Source organism: Bos taurus, chromosome 16 (assembly GCF_002263795.3).
Source record: "Bos taurus isolate L1 Dominette 01449 registration number 42190680 breed Hereford chromosome 16, ARS-UCD2.0, whole genome shotgun sequence".
Classification (NCBI taxonomy): Eukaryota; Metazoa; Chordata; class Mammalia; order Artiodactyla; family Bovidae; genus Bos; species Bos taurus.
The window spans coordinates 22,784,287-22,809,310 of record NC_037343.1 but is presented as its reverse complement, the minus strand read 5'-3'; positions in this window follow the sequence as shown (position 1 = coordinate 22,809,310).

Genomic DNA, 25,024 nt, shown 5'->3' with positions numbered 1-25,024 from the left:
TGTTGGTGTAGCAGCATTAAATATATTGTCTGCTGTATCTCACCCTTACTCCATAGGTTATGTCAACATGAAATTCCTGAAAGTAATGTCAATGAAACATGAAATTAATTTTGTGTGGCTTACTAGCTTTTGCCAAAACAGCAGTCATGTCTTTAAAGTGGTTACTTAAAATGCAGCTATGTTCTGTCTATGGAAAGTTTAATTTTTCTCTTAGGACTTAGTCCCTTTATTATTTCTCCTCACACAACTGAAAGATATCAAAACCCACATGCCTTCATGGCATTTTGTGCCCGAGAGATCTGTAAGTCCATTCCCAAGGGGGAACCTCCAGTAAATTTTAGCATTTATCTGCTGGCCTGGGCTATATAATGGCAACTTAATGCTTTTTATGAAGAGAGAAAGTAGGTCAAAAGATACAGTAATAAATCAGAGGGGGTGAGGGTGAAAAGGAGATTACCAAGAATGCTTTGGGGGGAGATAGTAAGCTTGCTTGAATACCACAGTTTCTATAGTTTCCTGTGGTAGACAAAACCTTTGAAGCTCAAGTTCTTATTGTGTGCTCTCATAGCTGACTGAGAGGGAGAAACTTGGACACTGAATTTCCTTTTGACACCAATCCCTTCCTCCCACTTCCATTAAGCATTATCAGAGTTGGTTGGGCAAAAATGGGTGGCATGCTCACAATGAAGGCTGGACTGCACATTTCTGAAAGAATCAAGTAATGCCCTTGGGGAAATATACAACAAAAAGACAAAATAGATGCGGCTCTTGAGAATCCTTCATTCATTCAAGAAGAAAAGGATTTTAATTAAAGCATCATTGTCCCCATCTAAAAATGTTTACTGCTGCTGCTAAGTCGCTTCAGTTGTGTCCGACTCTGTGTGACCCCAGAGACGGCAGCCCACCAGGCTCTCCCATCCCTGGGATTCTCCAGGCAAGAACACTGGAGTGGCTTGCCATTTCCTTCTCCAAAAAAAAAAAAATGTTTACATACATATTCAATTAGTGGCTTCACACTTGGGACTAGGGGGAAAATCTTTAAACGAGAAAGAATAGGTTTTTCAGAAATACTACTCAAAAGATACGTATTGGCATTGTTTCACGCTAGAGAAAAATTATGTTTTGATGGTGATAATCATATTTTATAAGACACGAATCAAGTAGTAGTTATTGAGAATATGGTATGGATGACAAATTATGCTAAAACCTTTTGTATTCATGATTTTATCTATTTGTCCCATTGTCCTTGTTGTAAGAACAGTTCATATGTGTGTGTATTTATATATTATATATATATATATATATATATATATAAACTACTGCAGGCAGGAATCCCTTAGAAGAAATGGAGTAGCCATCATGGTCAACAAAAGAGTCCAAAATGCAGTACTTGGATGCAGTCTCAAAAATGACAGAATGATCTCTGTTCGTTTCCAAGGCAAACCATTCAATATCACAGTAATCCAAGTCTATGCCCCAACCAGTAACGCTGAAGAAGCTGAAGTTGAACAGTTCTGTGAAGACCTATAAGATCTTATAGAACTAACACCCAAAAAAGATGTCCTTTTCATTATAGGGAACTGGAGTGCAAAAGTAGGAAGTCAAAAAACACCTGGAGTAACAGGCAAATTTGGACTTGGAATACGGAATGAAGCAGGGCAAAGGCTAATAAGAGTTTTGCCAAGAAAATGCACTGGTCATAGCAAACACCCTCTTCCAACAACACAAGAGAAGACTCTACACATGGACATCACTAGATGGTCAACACCAAAATCAGATTGATCATATTCTTTGCAGCCAAAGATGGAGAAGCTCTATACAGTCAGCAAAAACAAGACCAGGAGCTGACTGTAGCTCAGTTCATGAACTCCTTATTGCCAAATTCAGACTTAAATTGAAGAAAGTAGGGAAAACAACTAGACCATTCAGGTATGACTTAAATCAAATCCCTTATGATTATACAATGGAAATGAGAAATAGATTTAAGGGACAAGATCTGATAGAGTGCCTGATGAACTATGGACAGAGAGGTTCGTGACATTGTACAGCAGACAGGGATCAAGAACATCCCCATGGAAAAGAAATGCAAAAAAGCAAAATGGCTGTCTGAGGAGGCCTTACAAATAGCTGTGAAAAGAAGAGAAGTGAAAAGCAAAGGAGAAAAGGAAAAATATAAGCATCTGAATGCAGAGTTCCAAAGAATAGCAAGGAGAGATAAGAAAGCCTTCCTCGGTGACCAATGCAAAGAAATAGAGGAAAACAACAGAATGGGAAAGACTAGAGATCACTTCAAGAAAATTAGCAATACCAAGGGAACATTTCATGCAAAGATGGGCTCGATAAAGGACAGAAATGGTATGGATCTAAAAGAAGCAGAAGATATTAAGAAGAGGTGGCAAGAATACACAGAAGAACTGTACAAAAAAGATCTTCACAACCCAGATAATCACAATGCTGTGATCACTCACCTAGAGCCAGACATCCTGGAATGTGAAGTCAAGTGGGCCTTAGAAAGCCTCACTACAAACAAAGCTAGTGGAGGTGATGGAATTCCAGTTGAGCTATTTCAAATCCTGAAAGATGTTGCTGTGAAAGTGCTGCATTCAATGTGCCAGCAAATTTGGAAAACTCAGCAGTGGCCACAGGACTGCAAAAGGTCAGTTTTCATTCCAATCCCAAAGAAAGGCAATGCCAAAGAATGCTCAAACTACTGCACAATTGCACTCATCTCACACTCTAGTAAAGTAATGCTCAAAATTCTCCAAGCCAGGCTTCAGCAATACATGAACCATGAACTTCCAGATATTCAAGCTTGTTTTAGAAAAGGCAGAGGAACCAGAGATCAAATTGCCAACATCCTCTGGATCATGGAAAAAGCAAGAGAGTTTCAGAAAAACATCTATTTCTGTTTTCTTGACTATGCCAAAGCCTTTGACTGTGTGCATTACAATAAACTGTGGAAAATTCTGAAAGAGATGGGAATCCCAGACCACCTGACCTGCCTCTTAAGAAACCTATATGCAGGTCAGGAAGCAACAGTTAGAACTGGACATGGAACAACAGGCTGGTTCCAAATATGAAAAGGAGTACGTCAAGGCTGTATATTGTCACCCTGCTTGTTTAACTTCTATGCAGAGTACATCATGAGAAATGCTGGGCTGGATGAAGCACAAGCTGGAGATTAGATTGCCGGGAGAAATATCAGTAACCTCAGATATGCAGATGACACCACCCTTATGGCAGAAAGTGAAGAGGAACTCAAAAGCCTCTTGATGAAAGTGAAAGTGGAGAGTGAAAAAGTTGGCTTAAAGCTCAACATTCAGAAAACAAAGGTCATGGCATCTGGTCCCATCACTTCATGGGAAATAGATGGGGAAACAGTGGAAACGGTATCAGACTTTATTTTTGGGGGCTCCAAAATCACTGCAGATGGTGATTGCAGCCACGAAATTAAAAGACTCTTACTCCTTGGAAGGAAAGTTATGACCAATCTAGATAGTATATTCAAAAGCAGAGACATTACTTTGCCAACAAAGGTCCGTCTAGTCAAGGCTATGGTTTTTCCTGTGGTCATGTATGGATGTGAGAGTTGGACTGTGAAGAAGGCTGAGTGCCTAAGAACTGATGCTTTTGAACTGTGGTGTTGGAGAAGACTCTTGAGAGTCCCTTGGACTGCAAGGAGATCCAACCAGTCCATTCTAAAGGAGATCAGTCCTGGGTATTCTTTGGAAGGAATGATGCTAAAGCTGAAACTCCAGTACTTTGGCCACCTCATGTGAAGAGTTGACTCTTTGGAAAAGATTCTGATGCTGGGAGGGATTGGGGACAGGAGGAGAAGGAGACCGTAGAGGATGAGATGGCTGCATGGCATTACCGACTCGATGGACTTGAGTTTGAGTGAACTTCAGGAATTGGTGATGGACAGGGAGGCCTGGCGTGCTGTGATTCATGGGGTCGCAAAGAGTCGGACACGACTGAGCGACTGATCTGATCTGATATATATATAAATGATTGATTGAGTCAGACTTTTATTTATTTATTTATTTGTTTATTTTACATTTTGCCCATGCATCGTGTGGGATCTTAGTTCCCTGAGCAGGGATCAAACATATAGCCCTGTGGTGGAAGTACAGAGTCTTAACCACATGATCACAAGGGAAGTCCCAGAACAGTTCTAGTTTAAGTAAGTATGGTTAAGAAACTTTTTGGGATAGCAGTGCTAAGTGTGGAATTGGGGCCACTACCGAGATTTGTTTATTCCTGTTTTAGATTATGGTGATGGTAAGATGGAAAATCAAGACTGAAAAGGAAGTACTGAACCATAGAAAGAGAGAAGGAAAAAAATACAGAGAATAAAAGAGTGTTTACCTTGTTAAGTTTACCAAATAACTTCTGCCTGATAAGCTTACCAAATAACTTCTGCCTGTTCCAAAGGGGATTTCATGTAACATATAAAAACATACATAAAAAATCATATAAAAATAATAAATAAATAAAATTAACTTAGTAGTAGTAAGAGAAAACAGTGGTAAATAAGCTAGAAAAGGAAATACTTATTGATTAATTAAAAAAATACCGCATAGAAATTAGTAGTAAGACAAAACAATTGTAAATAAGATAGAAAAGAAAATGTTTATTGATGGATAAAAACCCATACAGCATAGAAATGGTTTTGAAATTCCAGTCAATCCCAAATACTCAAACTTGGTATGGTGGAAGGAAAATGAAAGTGAAAGTGAAGTCGCTCAGTTGTGTCCGACTCTTTGCGACCCCATGGACTGTAGCCCACCAGGCTCCTCCATCCATGGGATTCTCCAGGCAAGAATACTGGAGTGGGTTGCCATTTCCTTCTCCAGGGGATCTTTCCGACCCAGGGATCGAACCCAGGTCTCCTGCATTGCAGGCAGACACTTTAACCTCTGAGACACCAGGGAAGCCAAAGAAGGGAAGTAACAAAGAATACTTTTGGTGTTGGTAAATAATAACATTGGCACCAGGAGCCCATGTGGTGTGCCATTTTCTTTCTTAATATGACTTGATTTCCATAGGAAACTTCCCCCAAGTAAGGCCAGTTCCACTTATAAGGGTTTGTATGTTGCATCATGACTTATTTCCTTATCAAATATAAAAGAGGATTTTTGATCTGTCAGTTATGTTCTGAATGATGACTCTATCAGGCAAGAGGGGAAAAAAATCCAAGTTTATGAGGAGAAAATGACAATTCTTCTAGCACGTAGTCAAAGGAATAGGACAGTGGCAGGCATATGGAAAAAGGATGCCACTGAAGCTAGGAGTGTAGAACGAATAGATCTAGATTGAAAGACTAATATTGGCTAGCCAGAAAATCTTTCATCAGCTGTAGATCAGTGAGAAAGGCTCAACAGTGGAGAAAACAGCTTAGGGAAATTTTTCTGGGCAGGCAAAAATTATCTACAAAAAAGTCTGGCTGGGTCGGAGAGACATCAGTGAAATATTGCCATTACAGACGTCAGGAACCAGAATGGACGTAAGAAAGAAACAAGGAAATATACAGCAAGAGCCCAGGCTTGTATGGAGTGTGAGGGCAAGCATATAGGGCAAAACGTGTCATGCATAAGCAAAATCTTTAAAATACCTATCTATACATGAGAGTGTATATACGCTCCTTTCTCAGTTTGCCCTACCCTCTCATCCCCTACTGTGTTCAAAAGTCTGTTCTCTGCAAACTAGTGGGAAGCTGCTATATAACACCTGCCTGATGCTCCCACCTAGAGGAGTGGAATGGGAAGGGGGAGGGAGGGGATATATATAATTAGGACTGATTCTCGGTTTTGTATAGTAGAAACCAACACAACATTGTAAAGCAATTATCCTACAACTAAAAAATAAATAAAAGCAATTAAAACATGGAAAAAATAAAATGAAATGCTTATCTTAGACAAATACAGACTAGAGGAAGAATAAAGGTATTAGTCTTGAAAGTGTGCTGTCTAGATTAAAAACTGATTTTCCCTATGCCTGGGAGGATGGATGTTATCAATAACAGAGCACCAGCATTCCCCATCCATGGTTTCAGTTATCCATGGTCAACCATGGTCCAAAAATGTCAAATGAAAAGTTCCAGAGACATTCCAAGCAATGTGATGAAATTTCACCATCCTTGCTCCACGCCGCTGCCCTGGAGGTGAATCGTCCCTTCATTCAGGGTATTTCGTCCATTAGTCAATTAGCAGGCCCTGGTTACCAGATCAAATGTCTCAGTATCTCAGTGCTTGTGTTCAGATAACATTTATTTTACATTAATAATGGCCCCAAAGTGCAAGAGTGGTAATGCTGCTAATTTGGACATACCAAAGAGAAGCTAAAGTAAAGTGAAAGGGCAAAGTTCTTAACAATAAGAACAGAAGAAAACAAAATGTACGCCGAGATTGTTAAAACGTAGAGTAAGAACATCTCTCTGTGGGAGCTACTAAGCTGCTTGAATCTAACAGGTGTAAAGAATTCTCCAACTCACACAGGGGTTTAGGCCACTGACATGAGTCAAGAATCCCAGAAAGGGTGAAATAAGTCAGACAGAGAGATACAAATACTGTATGATCTCACTTGCATGTGGAGCCTGAAATGTACAATAAGCTAGTGAATGTAACAAAAAAGCAGCAGACTCATAGGTATAGAGAAATGAACTGGTGATAATCAGTGGGGAGAGGGAAGAGGGGAGGGGCAAGGTAAGTGTAGCGGAGTAAAAGGTACAAACGATTAGGTATAAAATATGCTACAAGGATATATCATATGACATGGGGAATATAGCAAATAGTTTATAATAAGTATCAGTTCAGTTTAGTCGATCAGTCATGTCCGACTCTTTGCGACCCCATCAATTGCAGCACACCAGGCCTCCCTGTCCATCACCAACTCCCAGAGTTCACTCAGACTCACGTCCGTTGAGTCAGTGATGCCACCCAGCCATCTCATCCTCTGTCGTCCCCTTCTCCTCCTGCCCCCAATCCCTCCCAGCGTCAGATTCTTTTCCAATGAGTCAACTCTTTGCATGAGGTGGCCAAAGTACTGGAGTTTCAGCTTTAGCATCAGTCCTTCCAAAGAACACCCAGGACTGATCTCCTTTAGAATGGACTGGTTAGATCTCCTTGCAGTCCAAAGGACTCTCAAGAGTCTTCTCCAACACCACAGTTCAAAAGCATCAATTCTTCGGTGCTCAGCTTTCTTCACAGTCCAACTCTCACATCCATACTTGACTACTGGAAAAACCATAGCTTTGACTAGACGGACCTTTGTTGGCAAAGTAATGTCTCTGCTTTTCATATGCTATCTAGATTGGTCATAACTTTCCTTCCAAAGAGTAAGCATCTTTTAATTTCATGGCTGCAATCACCATCTGCAGTGATTTTGGAGCCCAAAAAAATAAAGTCTGACACTGTTTCCAACTGTTTCCCCATCTATTTCCCATGAAGTGATGGGACCAGATGCCATGACCTTCGTTTTCTGAATGTTGAGTTTTAAGCCAACTTTTTCACTCTCCTCTTTCACTTTCATCAAGAGGCTTTTTAGTTCCTCTTCACTTTCTGCCATAAGGGTGGTGTCATCTGCATATCTGAGGTTATTGATATTTCTCCCCGCAACCTTGATTTCAGCTTGTGCTTCTTCCAGCCCAGCGTTTCTCATGATGTACTCTGCATATAAGTTAAATAAGCAGGGTGACAATATGCAGCGTTGACATACTCCTTTTCCTATTTGGAACCAGCCTGTTGTTCCATGTCCAGTTCTAGCTGTTGCTTCCTGACCTGCCTACAGGTTTCTCAAGAGGCAGGTCAGGTGGTCTGGTATTCCCATCTCTTGAAGAATTATTGACAGTTTATTGTAATGCACACTGTCAAAGGCTTTTGCATAGTCAATAAAGCAGAAATAGACATTTTTCTGGAACTCTCTTGCTTGTATAGATGGAATATAACCTTTAAAAATTGTGAATCACGATTTGGTACACCTACAACTGATACGATATTGTACATTAAGTACGTCTTAGTCACTCAACCGTGTCCAGTTCTTTGCAACCCTGTGAACTGTAGCCCACCAGGCTCCTCTGTCCCTGGGATTCTCACTATACTATTTTTCTTAAAAAAAAAAAAAGAACCCCAGAAAGGAGTTGGGGACCATATTATATAGTAATAAGCCCTACTTGGATTACAATGGGCAACCCAAAGAGGACTTGTATTTTGGGGTCCCAGTCATCTCTGGGAGCATGGCTAATACATTATTATCCTTGGCCAGTACTGGAAATCTATAATAACTGGGAAATTGTCACTTTAACCCAAATAAAAGTGCATATGCTTATTTCTGTCCTTAACAAAGACCTTTTTATTTAACAAAATAAATAAATAAAACAAAGTAGAGATTTCAGGTTAGTAAGATTGAGATTTGGGAATCAGAAAGCCTTTAAAGCTCCCAAATTACATCATTTAGGTACTTCTTACTTTACCTACAAAAAAAATCCTAGGTGGACATACCTTTAGGATTACATCATTTCCCATGTTTTCCCCCAAATCTATAATCCCAAACTTCACACAGGATTAGTCTGAAGAGATGGCAACAGTCACCACTGGGAGCCAACACCTCTGTTAAAACTGTGTGGATTAACAATATGAGTTCAGTGAACTGAGGAGAAGCCTGATATAATTCATGCAGAATTAAGTCAGAATTCATTCTGTTTCTCAGAGGGGAAGGTGAGGTGAGAAGTGAAGTGATGAAGGAAAAAAAATATGTATGTGGTTGCTTAATTGACTTGTACTCATTTATAAGCTACAACCTATTGCTTTTATTCTTTTCATATGTTCTTGAACTCTTCAAAATTCTCAAAGGAATAACACCATATAAGTACAAAACCATGATGATACACTATTGTTATTTCCATTTCCATTAAGCCTGCTATAATGGTCTTCATGAGTCAGGGGGAGATGGTGTTGTTTTTCTTAGCATGGAAATCTTCAAAATATCAAGGAGAGGGTGGTTTAGATAATGTCTCAGAATTTCTTTTTTCAGGAGCTGTGACTTAACAATGTTGTTACAAAGAGCAAAAAAACGGAGGGTAGAATGGGGGCGAGTGAATCTATATGACAAATCTTGTAGTACAAGTGTTTGTGGTTAACCGAGAAACACATTATGAGTCAAACCTTTGGAAAGAGGTGAGTAATTAAAGACAAATGCTATGACATAATCATTTACACACAGCAGAAATATTTTAGATTAAATCTGGCCTGACCCACTGCTCGGCAAGTGTTATCATGGATTCTTGAGAAGTATTCATTTATTTACTTTCTAATTTGGCCCATATGTTTTATTGAAAACAAAAAAATTTGTATTTCCCAGAGGAAATAGGCTGAGTCCGGTGATGGTTAATAAGGTTGGTGTATTCGGGAACAGACCCCTCGAGTGCACCCACAAACCTGATGAACTAAATGTCAGCTGGAACACACCTCATTTGAAGAAAGCCAAGGAGTTTTGCTATAAGCTCTTTTACTGAAATAAATTCTCATATTTAAGAAGGTTACTATGTGTTCCTCGAGATAATTCAGAGAAACGTCAGTTAAACCAATCATTTTGCCATAATAATGAAAATCACATTGACTGAGTTTTTAGCTTTGCTACTCTTCAACTTGCCCCCAAACATGCAAACACACATCCTGTGTTCAGTCACCATCAATATCAGCCTGATGTCAAGAAACCAGTTTTTGGAGTGAGAACAGAATCTAGCCTCCCTCCATTCTTAATCCCAGCTCTATAATATAAAACATGCCATGTAACTCCAGGAGATGGCTTCATGGTTTTCCAAATGCTGTTAAATTTTAGCTGCTGCTTTTATTAAATGCAGGAAACAGGAGCAGGGAGGGGGCTGGGGGGGACAGAAAGGGACTGAGTCACTACCTTTTGTTCTTTTTCTTTGGGTAGATGTGGAATCGTTACAGTAGGTAGGTCTTCTGCAGAATGAAACCATAGTAGGTTCTGTTTGGTGAGCTGGCCCAGTTCTTCCAGGAATGTCAGAACATTCTATCAAAGAGCAATGTATCTGTCTCAGGGAAGGAGAATCCATGGTAACACTCATCCCTACCAGAGAGAAAAACACTTAGAATTCAGGGCCCTAAACCCACGGGGTGGGTATAGGTGAGAACCTACTATAGTATAGGTGAGAACCTACTATAGAGTCACAGGGTGAGGATTAAGTATTAGAAACTGGCATGCATTTCTCTTACAGGTTAATTATTTCCTAGGCACAACTGTACGGCCACTGTTCTTTTGCAGGGTAAAGCATGAATGTGTGTTCCTGGAGAAACACACATTTAGAGCTGGTGATAAAAAAGATTATATATATGGCACAACAACAATAGGATAAAATATTAGAGTTGGTGGTAAAGACAACACTCCTCATTGACCAGTCAACTGTATTCCTGGAAACTCTGCTGACTGGCCCAAACTTGACAGAGGAGGCTTACGTCACAGTCTTTAAAAAATTACTGTTTGATACACATGAGTTTGTTGTCTACATCTGTATCTCTATTTCTGCTTTGCAAATAAGTTCATCTGTACCATTTTTCTAGATTCCACATATATGCGGTATTATACGACATTTGCTTTTCTATGGATACCAAGGGAGGAAAACAGGATGGGATGAATTGGGAGGTTGGGATCGACATATATACCCTGCTATGTATAAAATAGGTAACTAATGAGAACCTTGGAGAAAGCAATGGCACCCCACTCCAGTACTCTTGCCTGGAAAATCCCATGGATGACGGAGCCAGGTAGGCTGCAGTCCATGGGGTCGCGAAGAGTCGGACACGACTGAGCGACTTCCTTTTCACTTTTCACTTTCATGCATTGGAGAAGGAAATGGCAACCCACTCCAGTATTCTTTTTTTTTTTTTTCCACTCCAGTATTCTTGCCTGGAGAATCCCAGGGACGGGGGAGCCTGGTGGACTGCCCTCTATGGGGTCGCACAGAGTCAGACACGACTGAAGCGACTTAGCAGCAGCGGCAATGAGAACCTACTATATAGCACAGGGAGCTGTACTCGATGCTCTGTGGTGACCTAGAGGGAAAGGAAACCAAGGAGAGGAGATATGTGTTTATGTGTAGCTGATTCACTTTGCTGTACAGCAGAAACGAATGCAACATTGTACAGCAACTCTACTTCAATCAAAATTTATTTTAAAAATTGTGTGAATGTATGTAAGTGTGTGTTTGTGTGTACACAGACATGGGTATATTTCTTCCCCCAAGTTGAAAACATCTTTCCCATCAGTACTGTTATATGGGAGAGGTGAAAGCCACTGCATGAATCTACTGTACTTTTCCTCTAGGGCTCTTAGGATTGTTTTTGCCTTTGCTCTCATCCTTTCTAAATTGCCTCTGTTATTATTGAGGCTTGTATTACACATTGTTGAATGAGTGCCAGCCCCATGGGAACCACAGTTTTCAGTCCATGGGTCACTGTGGTATCTGTTTTGTTTGAAGCAGTGGTAACAAAGCCCAGAGTCAAGGTAGCATACTCACGAGAAAAGTGGGCAGAGATTTCACTATACCACATGACACAGGTGGGGCACTCGGCCCATTTCAACTATTGCCAATCTCGTGGGACACAGAAAAATGGGCTGGGGTGCTTCACTGCTTGCTGTTTGCCTCTGTCTTTACCCTTTATCTTTCCCAAAGCCAGCTATTTGCTGGAAGAGAATAAAGCTTCTCGGGAGAGTAGGACTATTGGCAGGCAGGCAGTACAAGGGTCTAAGTTCCACTTACCTCTCTCCTATTTTCTCCTCCCACAAGATATTTCATCTTAGATTTTTTTCACCACTCCTCCAATCCCAGGACTGACTAAACCTTAATCCACATGTTTTCACCTGCAGCTTTTCACAGTGCACTTTGTGACTTTCCCCCAGACGTTTCTGTGTTTCAGGAAAGGACAATAGGCCTTCTGTGTATACATTCGACAGTCAGGCTAGGTCTTGGGTTGTTTAGCTAAATAGTTATACTTGCTTATAGGAGTTAATGAATAAAACAAGGTCTGGATTTCACTAGTATCTTTGAACTTCAAGTCTTACATTTCACACCAGGAGCCAATTTCACACAGAACTTTCCTATTTTAACACCTAAGATCAAAGAATAACAGCATTACTTAAACAAACTGGCATTTAGAATATAGCATTAAAATTTAAAACTGAGGCTAGCTTCAGATTTTCGATTTTTCCTTGCTGCAATGTTTATGTGTTTGGTTTTTAATTTGAACATGTATCTAGGCTCGTAAAAGATCAGAAACAATGGAGTTCTGAATAATTGTGATGGAATATAGGCTCAGTGAGGAAGAGAAAAATAACAAATAGGAACCCTAAGGCTCCTGATTTGTTTTTTTATCAGATATAATACAATTTAAAGTTGGAGAAAACCTCTGTAAACTATTGCCTTCTTTATTTCTTGGGAGTTTCAAGTAAACAATTTTTCCTTGGTTTGCTTGATTTTTGGAAGAATGCTTAAAAGTGTGACAGAAGGATATTTTGCCAGAAAGGGACAATACATTCCATTATGTATAGCCTAATGTTATCTGATTTCAAAGTCATTGCATGAGGGTTTTTCAGTTCAGTTCAGTTCAGTCACTCAGTCATGTCCGACTCTTTGCGACCCCATGAGTCGCAGCACGCCAGGCCTCCCTGTCCATCACCAACTCCCAGAGTTCACTCAGACTCACGTCCATCGAGTCAGTGATGCCATCCAGCCATCTCATCCTCTGTCATCCCCTTTTCCTCCTGCCCCCTATTCCTCCCAGCATCAGAGTCTTTTCCAATGAGTCAACTCTTCGCATGAGGTGGCCAAAGTACTGGAGTTTCAGCTTTAGCATCATTCCTTCCAAAGAAATCCCAGGGCTGATCTCCTTCAGAATGGACTGGTTGGATCTCCTTGCAGTCCAAGGGACTCTCAAGAGTCTTCTCCAACACCACAGTTCAAAAGCATCAATTCGTTGGTGCTCAGCTTTCTTCACAGTCCAACTCTCACATCCATATATGACCACAGGAAAAACCATAGCCTTGGCTAGATGGACCTTTGTTGGCAAAGTAATGTCTCTGCTTTTAAATATGCTATCTAGGTTGGTCATAACTTTCCTTCCAAGGAGTAAGTGTCTTTTAATTTCATGGCTGCAGGCACCATCTGCAGTGATTTTGGAGCCTCCAAAAATAAAGTCTGACACTGTTTCCACTGTTTCCCCATCTATTTCCCATGAAGTGATGGAACCGGATGCCATGATCTTCATTTTCTGAATGTTGAGCTTTAAGCCAACTTTTTCACTCTCCTCTTTCACCTTCATCAAGAGGCTTTTTAACTCCTCTTCACTTTCTGCCATAAGGGTGGTGTCATCTGCGTATCTGAGGTTATTGATATTTCTCCCGGCAATCTCGATTCCAGCTTGTGTTTCTTCCAGTCCAGAGTTTCTCATGATGTACTCTGCATATAAGTTAAATAAGCAGGATGACAATATACAGCCTTGACGTAGTCCTTTTCCTATTTGGAACCAGCCTGTTGTTCCATGTCCAGTTCTAACTGTTGCTTCCTGACCTGCATACAGATTTCTCAAGAGGCAGATCAGGTAGGCTGATATTCCCATCTCTTTCAGAATTTTCCACACTTTATTGTGATCCACACAGTCAAAGGCTTTGGCGTAGTCAATAAAGCAGAAATAGATGTTTTTCTGGAAGTCTCTTGCTTTTTCCATGATCCAGCAGATGTTGGCAATTTGATCTCTGGTTCCTCTGCCTTTTCTGAAACCAGCTTGAACATCAGGAAGTTCACGGTTCATGTATTGCTGAAGCCTGGCTTGGAGAAATTTGAACATTACTTTACTAGCATGTGAGAGTTTTTACACCTCACCAAATTATTCACCTCATTGTCTTAAAGAATGACTTTTCTTTTGACTTTTATGAAACCAGTATATCCATCCCAGTGCTACAGCACTCTTTTTAAAGTCAGCCTGGATAAATTTATCAACTGAGCTGATGAGAGAGTTGAGAGATTGGGTTTTATACAGATGTGTTTAAATCACTAATATATTATAGTCAGAGTCTGTAATCTTGAGGCTTTAGGAGGTTTCCTAGTGTGGGTAAACCCCAGTGAGGGTAGACCTGGCAATAATGGTGCCAAGGGAAGTCATGCTCTAGAGTGAGGAGAGTTCTAAAACTCTAAGGGGAAGTGAGGGGCTTGGGAAGGTAGTTTCTACATGAATATTTCTAGGCCAGTTCTCGCTATTGCACAAAATACAACTTAGATGTGCTAAACAGAATCAACTGTGTTTCTCTTACCTTCCATATTCTGTTCAATTTTATGCAAGGCATTGGAGCTCCAATTCGGCAAGAAATGGTTCCTCCTAGTTTCCAGTGTTGGGGAAGCACTGCTTTGCTCCGGGGTATGCTAGTGTTCAAGCACAATGCATCATGCCATCATTCCCACTTCACATGATAGTTCTGTCTTTTACTTTCCCTCTTCCTTGTCTCTTTGAATGAAGCCTAACTTTTAGCTGTGGCAAACTCCTAGGAGGAGCCCCAAAACCAGTCTCGAAAATTTGAATGAGCTTGGTTCACGCTGTCACTACCTCAGCAACGTGGTGCTACCACTAACCACTTTGGGGTCTGCATGCTATCGAATCAACATCCAAAAATAAATAAGTAAAAACAGGAGCTTCCTGTTTGCTCAAGAGGTCAATCCTGATGACCCAAGGGAAATCAGATGACTCTGTTCAGTGGGGACAGGAAGGACTATGTCTGGCTTCCAGAGGATTCTCAGGGCATCTTTTCATGTTCCATGACCCACAGCAAAAATGAATGGAAAATGATGGCAACGCAAAAATGGCAGCACCGGTTAGGAATGGAGGTTTGTTTCACTTTAGCAGGTACGGAACCAAATTCGCTGAGGAGCTGAAGGATAAGAAATCGTGGAATAGAGAGTGGAGGGAAGAAATGAGAGATACCTACTATGGCCTTGTGACTACTGGCAAACCAAGAACTATAGCAAGCGTGCATATTTATTTCCTTGTTTATTGTGTTGTGTGGCATGTACACTGGTAATTTTCTTCCCTTTTTCTTCCTATTATATTATGTAAGGATTATTTATTTGTCAGCTCATTTTAAAGTTTAGTGTTTAGGTTACAGAATGTTCTGCTGAGACCGAGACTGGATTAAGGAAATAAGGAATATCTGGGCTTCCTTGGTGGCTCAGTAATAAAGAATCCTCCTGCCAATGCAGGAGATAAGGGTTTGATCCCTAGTCTGGGAAGATCCCTCTTCAGAGACCTGGGTCCCAACTTTCCAAATCCTTTCCTCTGAGTCCTGTCAGTCAGTCAACACAGGTCCCGAGGCCTGAGTCCAGCCCCTCTGAGATCTCCTCTGAAGTTAGAAGGTTCAAACTTCTAACCTCTTTGTTTCCCCAGGCCCCGCTTCCTGCAGCACTCGTCTCTGGGTTACCTCCATCTTCCTCATTTGCTTTTTAGTTCTCCAATACCTGTTGAACCATTCTCTATATTATATTATCTCTGCTGAAACATGGATTCTGTTTTCTTGACTGGACCTTGCCTGGAAAAAAATTGAACTACTTAAAAAAGCAGTTGAAAATCTTTTCAAATCTAACTACTTGAAAATCTGTCTACTTTCACTTGAAAAAGGACAGACTAGGAAGCAACCTCGAGGGGTCACTTGTCCAAATCATATGCCATATTCCCATGGAAAGGAAACCAGGGCCCCCTCCCCTGGCAGTGGGCTGAATTCCTTGGTCAACCCACCTGTCAGTCTTTATCTGTTCTCTGGGAATATTTCCCTGTTCATGTTCCCAGGGACTCACTGGGGGTTCTCTACTTCCTCTTGGTGAGTGTGTGAGGACAAGGTGATCTCATTAGGGAATGAGCAATCCTAGGACTTCCTTCATTAGCTTTGCCTTTGTCTAAGCACACAATTCCCTGATGACCTTGGTCAAATTTTATTCTATTTTATTCATTCAACTCAAGGGCTAGTAAGCAAAGCTAGAGCTATTATTGTGGGTTGTAGTCTTTGAGCCTGGAATTTGGCATGAGCATTTCTCTTTTTTTGACCAAAGATCTGCAGTTCTCTTATTATTAGCAAGTATATGCTAGTATTAGCAAGTATATGCTAGTCACATCAGTGAATAATGGGATTATTCACATTATTTTAGATCAGCTTACAGCTGAGTGGGGGAGGTATTAGAATGGGCAAAAAAATGAGCAAATTGGGTGTTTTAACTTAGTTCTGGCTGCAATGAAAAAAGGTAACCCTGATTTCTGTGTGAGTTGATAGGAGGATGTTTTAGACTCAGTGAGGCAGGGAGAACTTCCTAGTGAAGAGAACTTGAGCTGATAGTAAGACAAAGGGAATGAGGAAAACTCTGGGTGATGGAAAGTCAGAGAAGTAGGACAAGTATTAAATGTTCTGCAAAACTGGGCAAAGGAAAGGGAGGAATCTACTTTTTTTTTTTAACTCAAAAGAAATCTAGTTTAAGTTCATGCACATCAGATTAGCCAAACATTCATTATCTCTGCCTTGTAAGTCCTCATTTTTCTGAGTTTCCTAATACTCCAAAAACTTACACATTCCAACAGGAGGTTATCACTCTGTCTAATGACCCAGGAGTGATGAGCCTGGGGTCTGGTCAGTCTGTTATTGCTTTTGCTTCTTCTGCCACTTGGTGACACTGTTGACAACTAGACTTACAGTCCACAGAGATGCTGATGTGTCAGAGGCCTGCTGGTATGGACCTTGGAGGTTGCAGGATCTGCCTCTCAGAATCAGCCTCAGAAGAGCAAGGGGGACCTAGGAGTAAAGCTCTTAATCTTTGGTCTTTAGGTTCCATACAGAATAGTTTTCGAGATGACAGCTTCAGCAGGAGTGTGCTATCAGGATGGAATCAAGTATTTATTCCCTGCAGGTCTAGAATTTCTGATTTCTTTCTTCCCTATGGACTGATATCACCAGAGGTCAGATAGATTTTCTTTTTCAATTCTAGAAATAGATAAGTACTTTTGACCCACTCTTCCCTGAACAATTAGAGTAGCTGCCTACTTCCTCGTGGCCACCTCATGTTTCTCCAGACTGTGAGTATATTTAGCTCTCTCTATACCATCCCCTCTTTGAATTGAAAGTTCTACATTCAGTCCCTGAAGATTCCTTACTCTTCTGAAGATGATCAAAGTGACCTCCTACAATCACTTTCAGAACAGCAAAAAGGAAAAAAAATCCAAATTAAATATTCAGCAAGACTACAGAAACATTAGGACTGAAAATAGTTTATAGGAATAGAATATAGTGGTTTGGGAGACAGTCAAACATGAGATAGGTACACAGGTGCCTTGGTGCCATGCTAAAGAGTTTGAGCTTACTTCTGAAGGGAGTGGATAATTCATAAAATTTTTAAGTGGCATGAAGTATTTGAATTTTAGAAAGTTGCTCTTGTACTAGTGTGGAAGACTGACTGTAGAAGGCAAGCTTGTAAATATTTAACAAGAAATTGTATCATGACTTTAATTTTGTTAGTACAAGTCTTCATCAACTCATTAGGGTCGAAATTTGTAGAAGCATTTACCCCTAAAGAGATTCCCTTGTGACTCAGAGGGTAAAGAGTCTGCCTGCAACATGGAAGACTGAGTTTGATCCCAGAGTTGGGAAGATTCCCTGGAGAAGAAAATGGAAACCCATTCCAGCATTCTTGCCTGGAAAATCCCATGGATGGAGGAGCCTGGTGGGCTACAGGGCTACAGTACATAGGGTTGCAAAGAGTCAGACACGACTGAGCAACTTCACTTTCACTTACTCCTAAAGAGTGATTCTTTGAGCTAGACCTCTCTTTATGAACACATGGAATGTAGCTTATCACCAAATTGTCCCATAAAGGAATTTTTTAATCAGAATTTTTTGTAAAATATATATTTACCTATGCTGCTGCTGCTGCTAAGTTGCTTCAGTCATGTCCGACTCTGTGCAACCCCATAGACAGCGGCCCACCAGGCTCCCCCGTCCCTGGGATTCTCCAGGCAAGAACACTGGAGTGAGTTGCCATTTCCTTCTCCAATGCATGAAAGGGAAAAGTGAAAGTGAAGTCGCTCAGTCGTGTCCGACTCTTCGCGACCCCACGGTCTGCAGCCTACCAGGCTCCTCCATCCAATATTGTTTCAAAATATAAGGCAGTTAAATGATTTCATCAGCTACTAAGGATCAGATCAGTTCAGTTTAGTTCAGTCTCTCAGTCGTGTCCGACTCTTTGCGACCCCATGAATCGCAGCACTCCAGGCCTCCCTATCCATCACCAACTCCCGGAGTTCACTCAAACTCATGTCCATCAAGTCAGTGGTGCCATCCAGCCATCTCATCCTCTGTTGTCCCCTTCTCCTCCTGCCCCCAATCCCTCCCAGCATCAGGGTCTTTAGTTCATCCTTATCTTTTGAAGACAGAAACCCTGTTTGTACTTGTTTATTTCTAAATTTGTGCTCTTTCCTCATTTCTTTCTGACACTTTGCCAATATCTGCTAATACTTTTGTAATATTTGTAATTACCAGAACTCCCAATAGTTCATATCTTGGAACTGGAGATGGGTGAAACCAGCTGTATTGGGGGTTTGGTGAACATCTGGAACTATTTTTCAAATCGTGTTTGGGGTTCAAGGAAAACCAAAACATATTTTCATATTTTACCAAGAACTTTATTTCCACCTCAATTTTAAAATGATGTCTATTTTAAGGGAAATTTAATCCATATGTTACTAAATTCCTTACACTTACCTCATCAAAATTTGGTTCTGTAAGAGCTATTTGATGTACAAAAAGCCTTGGGAATTATTTTATGTGATTTTTTTTTAAGAGAAAAAAATTTTTTTAGAAACAGGAAGTCAAATTTGCTAGGTGAAGATTGACTCAAGTGTACATTTTGCCAACTGTAAATTGGTTAATCAGCCAAAAGACCTGAATTTCATGCAAAAATTTTACTTGTCAAAATTTTGTGAATCCCGGTGATGTTAACATTAATATTTTTCCCTTTGCTATTTCACATCATCTTAACTATTCTTGCCAGGTACTAATTTCTATCATAATATTGTCTTACTTTTAACATAAAAAGTCATTCTTAGTTTTAAATTAGAGAGTCCCAGTAATATCCAAAATTTTATATTTCTCATTTCTGCTAAGATTTGCTTATGTTACCACTCAGTTCAGTTCAGTGCAGTCACTCAGTCGTGTCTGACTCTTTGTGACCCCATGGACTGCAGCACACCAGGGTTCCTTGTCCATCACCAATTTCCAGAGCTTACTCAAACTCATGTCTGTTGAGTCAGTGATGCCATCCAACCATCTCATCCTCTGTTGTCCCCTTCTCCTCCTGCCGTCAATCTTTCCCAGCATCAAAGTCTTTTCAAATGAGTCAGTTCTTCCCATCAGGTGGCCAAAGTATTGGAGTTTCAGCTTCAGCATCATTCCTTCCAATGAATATTTAGGACTGATTTCCTTTAGAATGGACTGGTTGGATCTCCTTTTAGTCCAAGGGACTCTCAAGAGTCTTCTCTAACACCACAGTTCAAAAGCATCAATTCTTCAGTGCTCAGCTTTCTTTATAGTCCAACTCTCACATCCATACCTGACTTCTGGAAACCATAGATTTGACTAGATGGACATTTGTTGACAAAGTAATGTCTGCTTTTTAATATGCTGTCTAGGTTGGTCATGATTTTTCTTCCAAGGAGCAAGAGTCTTTTAATTTCATGGCTGCAATCACCATCTTCAGTGACTTTGGAACCCCAAAATATACAGTCTCTCTCTTTCCATTGTTTCCGCATCTGTTTGCCATGAAGTGATGGGACTGGATCCCATGATCTTAGTTTTCTGAATGTTGAGCTTTAAGTCAACTTTTTCACTCTCCTCTTTCACTTTCCTCAAGAGGCTCTTCAGTTCTTCTTCACTGTCTGCCATAAGTGTGGTTTTATCTGCGTATCTGAGGTTATTGATATTTCTCCCGGCAATTTTGATTCCAGCTTGTGCTTCATCCAGCCTAGCATTTTGCATGATATACTCTGCATTTAAGTTAAATAAGCAGGGTGACAATATACAGCCTTGACATACTCCTTTCCCAATTTGGAACCAGTCTGTTGTTCCATGTCCAGTTCTAACTGTTGCTTCTTGACCTGCATACAGATTTCTCAGGAGGCAGGTCAGGTGGTCTGGTATTCCCATCTCCTTCAGAATTTTCCACAGTTTATTGTGATCCACACAGTCAAAGGCTTTCGCATAGTCAGAGGCATTGGCATATTGAGTATCGACTATATACAAGGAAAGAAAGGAAACAAATGTTACCACTAATAAACCTTATAGGATCCTTCTTTAAAAAAAAAAAAGCACACATTATCAAAAATGTAGTAAGTATTTCTTCTGGTATTCAGATACTTCTCTTGAGCCACTCTTCTTTACACAGCTTTCAGTGAGTCACTTGCATCAGAATTAGCTAGGATATTTGTTAAACATGAAGAGCCAGGACTTTCCTGGTGCCTCAGTGGTTAAGAATCTGCCTGTCAGTGTAGGAGACACAGGTTCAATTTGCGGTCTGTGAGGATTTCACAAGCTGTGGAGCAGCTTATCCCCTGAACCACCACTACTGTGTGCCCTAAAGCCTATGCTCCAAAACCAGAGAAGTCACTGCAAAGAAAAGCCCGTGCACCACTACTAGAGAGTACCCCCATTCGCTGCAACTAGAGAAAGCCAGCAAACAGCAAAAGCCCAGCACAACCAAACTAAATAAAATAAAAGTATGTATATTGCCATACGTGAAACAGATTGCCAGTCCAGTTTCGATGCATGAGACAGGGTGCTCAGGGCCTGTGTACTGGGACAACCCTGAGGAATGGCATGGGAAGGGAGGTTGGAGGTGGGGTTCAGAAGGGGGGACACATGTACACCCATGGCTGAGTCATGTCAGTGTGTGGCAAAAACCACTACAATATTGTAAAGTAATTCAGTTCAGTTCAGTTCAGTCGTTCAGTAATGTCCGACTCTTTGCAGCCCCATGAATCGCAGCACGCCAGGACTCCCTGTCCATCACCAACTCCCGGAGTCCGCTCAAACTCAAGTCCATTGAGTCAGTGATGCCATCCAGCCGTCTCATCCTCTGTCCTCTCCTTCTCCTCCTGCCCCCAATCCCTCCCAGCATCAGAGTCTTTTCCAATGAGTCAGCTCTTTGGATGAGGTGGCCAAAGTACTGGAGTTTCAGCTTTAGCATCATTCCCTCCAAAGAAATCCCAGGGCTGATCTCCTTCAGAATGGACTGGTTGGATCTCCTTGCAGTCCAAGGGACTCTCAAGAGTCTTCTCCAACAACACAGTTCAAAAGCATCAATTCTTTGGTGCTCAACTTTCTTTATAGTGCAACTCTCACATCCATACATGACCACTGGAAAAACCAGAGCCTTGACTAGATGGACCTTTGTTGACAAAGTAGTGTCTCTGCTTTTTAATATGCTGTCTAGGTTGGTCATAACTGTCCTTCCAAGGAGTAAGTGTTTTTTAATTTCATGGCTGCAGTCACCATCTGCAGTGATTTTGGAACCCCCCAAAATTAAAATCTGACACTGTTTCCACTGTTTCCCGATCTATCTGCCATGAAGTGATGGCACTGGATGCCATGATCTTCGTTTTCTGAATGTTGAGTTTTAAGCCAACTTTTTCACTCTCCACTTTCACTTTCATCAAGAGGCTTTTTAGTTCCTCTTCACTTTCTGCCATAAGGGTGGTGTCATCTGCATATCTGAGGCTATTGGTATTTTTCCCGGCAATCTTGACTCCAGCTTGTGCTTCTTCCAGCCCAGCATTTCTCATGATGTACTCTGCATAGAAGTTAAATAAGCAGGGTGACAATATGCAGCCTTGACGTACTCCTTTTCCTATTTGGAACCAGTCTGTTGTTCCATGTCCAGTTCTAACTGTTGCTTCCTGACCTGCATATAGGTTTCTCAGGAGGTCAGGTGGTCTGGGATTCCCATCTCTTTCAGAATTTTCCACAGTTTATTTTGATCCACACTGTCAAAGGCTTTGGCATAGTCAATAAAGCAGAAATAGATGTTTTTCTGGAACTCTCTTGCTTTTTCGATGATCCAGCGGACGTTGGCCATTTGATCTCTGGTTCCTCCACCTTTTCTAAAACCAGCTTGAACATCTGGAAGTTCACGGTTCACGTATTGCTGAAGCCTGGCTTGGAGAATTTTGAGCATTACTTTCCTAGTGTGTGAGATGAGTGCAATTGTGCTGTAGTTTGAGCCTTCTTTGGCATTGCCTTTGTTTGGGATTGGAATGAAAACTGACCTTTTCCAGTCCTGTGGCCACTGCTGAGTAATTAGCCTCCAATTAAAGTAAGCAAATTAATTTACCAAAAAAAAAAAAAAGAGTCAGTAGCTCTTTTCAAACCTGAGAGTCAAAATCTCTGCTTTAATGGATCAATAAAGATAAGTTAGGCCAAAGCTGACAGTATATCAATACATGAAATAATACATATGCAAAATCTCTGAAAACCATAAGATGCTATAGAAATGTATTATTGTAACTAACATTTATTGAGTATTGACTATATACAAGGAAAGAAAGGAAATGAATGTTACTGAGTGTTTGCTATACAGCAGGCTTCATACAGATTTACCATCCCATTTAAACTTATCTGATCATTACAGGGGCTTCCCAGGTGGCACAGTGGTAAAGAATCCATCTACCAATGCAGGAAATGTCAGAGACCCAGGTTCGATCCCTGGGTTAGGAGGATCCCCTAGAGGAGGGCCTGGAAACCCACTTCAGTATTCTTGCCTGGAGAATTCCATGAACAGAGGAGCCTAGTGGGCTACAATCCATGGGGTCACAAAGAGTCGGACACGACTGAAGTGATTTAGCATGATCATTACGGGGTGGGTGTTTTGGTTCTTTTTTTCAATTTTACAAATGGAGAGAAAGTGAGGATAAGAGATTTAGTGGCCCAATTGGTACCCATTCTTTCCTTCTTGACGAACAGAGTACAAAATTTCTCTATTGTGGTTCTCATACAATGGTGATATTTCTTAGCTCTCATTCTTGGTTGGGCTTCCTAGGTGGCGCTAGTGGTAAAAAACCGTGCCTGCCAAGTGCAGGAGACTTGGAGAAGCGAGTTCCACCCCTGGGTCAGAAAGATCCCCTGAAGGAGGGCAACGCAAACCACTCTAGCATTCTTGTCTGAAGAATTCCACGGACAGAGGAGACTGGTGGGCTACAGTCCACAGGGTCACAAAGAGTTGGACACGACTGAAGCGACTTGGCACGCACGCACGAGGAGACCTCCTGGGTACGGCTTCTGGGAGAGCTGGTAAGAGAAGGTGCTTCTCTTTAGTCCTAGCCTTTTCCATTTAGGCTTTCCCTTTCCTTCTTGAACTTGGAAGTGGAACACCCATCCTGTGATTGCACAGCAGCTCAGATGAAGACAGATGCCATCGTTTCAGGAGGTGTTTGTCACGTATTTGTTTGATGCAAAGCCCAACACAAACCTAACTAATATTCTGAGGTTAGGCAGTTTGTCCCTAATAACACACAACTTCCTTGTAGAGGTGGAAAGTGAATCCTTTCACTTGATTCAAGCATGCATTCTTTTACCTATGATTTTTTGGTATGCAACTCATTTTCCAAAGGTCAGAGTACAAGGTCTTACAGTAGGTAGTCTAAAGGGCTATAAACATGGAGGAGACAGGACAATGAGCTTTACTTTCCAAAAATTTACAGACAGGCAGGCGGGATAAAGCACAGCCAAAATTACTTGCAATACCAAATGGAAGAAGAGATGCTGGAAGCAAGAGACCAGTGAAGAGAGAGATTAGAGAAGAGAGAGAGACCAGTGTATTATTATGATGACTAAAAATCATCTAAAAGACCATCATCAGCAGTTGTAGTCATAGTGATAAGATTTTGGCTTAGTATGTTGTTACTTAACAGCCTCCTTTCTTGGTATCTGGCAGGTGTTCAAATAAACCACAGGAAGAATTTCTCTCTTTCCAACACAGTTTATTCCATTCAGGTACAAATTCAACCCAAGTCTAGTTGAAGGTAGGCATTTTGTCTGCTTAGAAGTGCTGGAAAAATGGAGAAGTTTCCAGCAAAAATTCTTTAGAATAAAGAGGCAGAGAGCCCCTTGTTGTTTATCCTTCATGATAGTCATCTTTAAATGTGTGCCCAGAAAATGTGCCCCAGAACACCCTTCTCTGAGCCACATCCTAAAGAACAGAAGGTAACAGCCCAAGGCCTGCCTGGGGGTAGCCTCCCTTGGGGGTCTGCCTACAAAACCAGGCAGTGGCTCATTGAGTACAGTTTCACTGAGACCTCGCTACTTTCCCGCTTCCCAAAAATGGTATGATCATTGCCTTAGTTTGGGGTTTGCTTAGTCTAGGATAAAGGGGACTACAGAAGTAGGGAAAGGAATACTAGGGGCCCTGGCAAAATGGCAAAATTTTGTTTATCCATGCTGAATGCACTCTTGTTTTCCTGTACCTTCTGACTCTTTCTACCTCTCAACAGATCCCCAGAAGTCCAATATCCTCTTACTCCCTGAACCACTGCAGTATTCTTCTCCTCAAATTCCTAGTGCAATTTTCCTGTACTTTCCAATGCACTAGCATTAATTCTTCATCTTTGCTCTCTCATCACAAACCTCTTCCTTTCATAGCAGCTCAGCAAATGTTCAGAAAGCAAAATGATTAAACTATCTGCCCTAAAATAAGAGCTGATGATTCTTCTATAACCTTCCAAAAGGTCTTCCTGGTTCACAAAATGTGTATTTTTATTGTATATAATTTAAAATATTGTTGGAGGAAGTATTTTTTGAGCAGAAAAAATGGATACTATTAAACATATGTTTAATCAATTCTATTTTTAGTTGAAGGATAGATGAAATATGGGAAAGGAAAAATATACAGGACCAGGCAGAAAGTAGGTACTAAGAAAATGTTGACTAGCTCATG